Source organism: Ursus maritimus, unplaced genomic scaffold, assembly GCF_017311325.1.
Source record: "Ursus maritimus isolate PB19 unplaced genomic scaffold, ASM1731132v1 scaffold_1, whole genome shotgun sequence".
Lineage (NCBI taxonomy): Eukaryota > Metazoa > Chordata > Mammalia > Carnivora > Ursidae > Ursus > Ursus maritimus.
This window is the reverse complement of record NW_024423343.1, coordinates 6447673-6450905: the sequence shown is the minus strand read 5'-3', so window position 1 is coordinate 6450905 and position 3233 is coordinate 6447673. Positions and strand designations below refer to the sequence as shown.

Sequence of the window (3233 nt, the reverse complement as noted above, 5' to 3'; positions counted from 1 at the left end):
AGATCGCTCTGTCAACTCTTCCACCTGCCCGACCTCATCAGTGATCTGCAATCCCTTCCGAGCACACACCTCTTACCACATTCTGTCCTGAGATCCGGTCTCCCTGGATGTGGTTGCTATGGGTAACTGTGACCTCCTGGAACCCACCCGACCCCCTCTTTAACTGCCTTTCTTGAGGGCGTCACCATCCACCTAATTTTCTCAAGCTCAAAATTTTAGAGCATCAATGACTCTTCTTCCCCTTTCTCTTTTCCTGACATCCACAGAGGTCCAGTCTTATTGATCTTGGCTACACATTCTCTCTGGCGTTGGCCAATCATTTCATTACCGTCACCACTGACCGGTGCGTGCATTCTGGCCCAGGTCCTGATCTCATGCTCTCCACCTTACATGCTGTCCTCAAGCTTATCTTGAAACACAGAGGAGTCTCTGATCCTTTCCACATAAAGCCCCTAATGCTCGCTTCACCTGGGGATAAAGCAGAGGTATGCAAAAGGCAGACACTAAGCCAAAAGGAAGAACAGGCTATTCGCCCCTAATGTGGGGGGAGCTGAAGACTGGGGGCCGGTTTACCCAACCTGCACTGAGTATCACTGAGTACATAAATTCCCAGTTACTAGGGACGGGAGCAGATGTAGCTAAGTGTTTCTAAAGGCTCCCAAGTAGTAAGGGGACCTCAGGGAGGGCACACTTGAAAAGAATCTTCAGATGCAATTATAGACATCGATTCTATGCACATTCATTTGTACACATGCACACACACACACACACACACACACACACACACATTAATAACAAAGCTGGAGCCTTCCCAGACTTTAGTTTACATAACACTGTACACCTTCAGGATAACGTCCGAGCCCCTTAGAACGGCCCACAAAGGCCTTGGTGATCTGGCCCCTGCTCACTTCTCCAACTCTGCCTCGGCCCTAAGCTCCAGCAGTACCGAGATGCTCACAGTACTTGTCCTGCTGAGACCTCTGCGTGGAACAGCCACCTGGCTAATCCCTCCTCACCAGTCAGGCCTCAGCACAACGTCATTTCCCTTGGGAGGTCTACTTTGACCCCTTCCTGATGGTCCTCATCACAGAGCCCTGCAGTGGCTCGTCTCTTCTCTGTGCCATCGGGCTGCACCAGATTCCCTGGACGCAGGGCGCACGCAGGGCGCAGGGCACGTCACGTGCTCCTGTCTGCTAGTGCCCTGCACGGAGCCTGGCACGCAGCCAGCATTCGGCAAGTATTTTGGGGTGGATGACGGAATTCTTCACTTTAGGTTCCTGAGACTCGTGCTTTAAAAAAATCAGTTAAGCATAGTATAATTAATTTTTAACCATTGGAATATGAAAGAAGTCAACTGACATTTTACGAAAATAGAAGGAAAATTTACCAGGGAGGCTGTATTGGATGAAAGTTGCAAATGGTAGGTTTTCTCTTTAATCTATGTGCCTCCTAAAAATAAACACCGGCCTCATATGGAGATCTAGAAACTACTCATTATGAAGAAATGTACTCATCGTATTCCTTTTTTATAAATCCAAATCATTTCCTTTTGCTTTGTACAGCATCCTTGGGGGCAGAGTAGAATTCTCAATGAACTGGCTGTATTTCATTTATTAATAATACGATTATATTGGGCACATTCACCTACATGGATTACGATAGAAATTCTGGATTTGATTTCTATAACAAAATTGATTGTTTACCAAATGTGTCTTTCAAGGCAGCGCCCATGAAAGGCTTGACACTGCCACCCTCGCCTGGATGTTGGCTTTGACGTAAATCCCAGTTGTGTCCCTGCCCTCCCGCGACCATCAGATTTCTCCACTGTGCTCCGAATTTCCTAGAATCCCAAAATGAGCCTGGGATGGCCAGCGCAGGGCCTGGGGTCAGCGGACCTGGCTCTGAGCCCGCTGTATCACCAGGAGCTGTGAGACGGTGTTCCAGTCTCCTAACCTCTTGGCTCACTTCCTTTAAACGTTTATTATTATTTTTGTACTTGTTTTTGGCCCTGCTAGACCGTGAACTCCTTGGGGATGCATGGTCTTGTCATTCGTATTAATTATTTTAGTTTACTACCTTAAAGTGAAGAACAATGTCTAGAACATAATAAGGGTTCAATGAGGTTGGAAGGAAGGAAGGAACACACGCATGACCCAAACCAGGATGACTTGCTCGAGCTGTGAATACATTTTCTGGTGGGGAGCTCCCTGAAGGGGGAGGTTTTGGCTCAGGGAGCACGAAACCCTCAGAGCCTGGCATAATTGGGGCTGAGTAAGTGTTTTCGTAATTTAATAAACCCTGTTCTAGGATTCTTTCAGGTTACTAGAAAATCATTTCATATAGAGGCGTAGAGAGCGAACGGTAATATTTCAACACGAGCTTTGGCAGTTTTTCTTACTTGCTACTCTAAAATAGAGGCCATGAAAATCAGGTCCCAACTCTCACACTGTAAGGGGTCTCTCCGAGCGTCTAGCCCTTGCCTGATCTTTATAGCTGGACTAGTTCACACTCTTTAATTATGCAGCGGCCAGACGACCACAAACCACACAGAGTGCACCCAAAGCACAGCGGCGTGAGCGAGGCGTTCTCCTTTACGTTGCAATGTCGATTCGTGTGGACCCCTGAAGCTCAGCCCCAGGGCAGCAAAGCAGGCTGCTGCTAGTGAGGCCTGACGTGGACTGCTGCAGGCCCAGAAGGATCGGTCTCATGAGTCTGTCAGTTTGCACGACAAATGTGTCTGGGCCCGGCACCAGGGAAGATCAGAACTCCCATGGGTGCCTGGGTCGGTGTCTGGACCCTTCCCGTGCTCTGCCTTGTATAAATCGTGCAACAACCCGTGTGAAGCTTTGTCAGTATTTTCTCTGTTTTGTAGATGAGGAAGCAGGGTCACCAGAGGCTCTTGCTCTCAGAGGTGCTGTTGAGATTGGGATTTTAAAGATTTTTTAAAATTTGTTTATTTGAAAGAGAGAGAGAAAGAGAGCATCAGCAGGGTGAGGGGCAGAGGGAGAAGCAGACATCCCGAGCGAGGAGCCCGACTTGGGCTCGATCCCGGGACTCTGGGATCGTGACCTGAGCCGAAGGCAGACGCTTCACCGACTGAGCCACCCAGGCGCCTCCGAGATCGGGATTTTAGCTACTGATGTCTGTCTGTCTCTCTTTCCCTGCCCTGTGACACGTGACACTCTACCCCACGTCAATATCTCCATGTTTAGGAAACAGCGGGGGGGGGGGGG

General features: G+C 48.9%; 1 protein-coding gene across 3 annotated transcripts in view; it reads left to right on the top strand.

Moving 5' to 3' along the window:
- Positions 1–3233, top strand: part of SPP2 (secreted phosphoprotein 2) — a 22481-nt gene that overhangs the window by 16354 nt on the left and 2894 nt on the right. Inside the window, exon 7 of one of the 3 annotated variants that reach the window (XM_040638757.1) lies at positions 2525–2839. The exons of the other annotated variants lie outside the window; for them this stretch is intronic. The gene's annotated coding sequence lies outside the window, so the exon portion shown is untranslated. Of the gene's footprint in view, positions 1–2524; positions 2840–3233 lie in introns of those variants that run through there. 3 annotated transcript variants of the gene reach the window in all.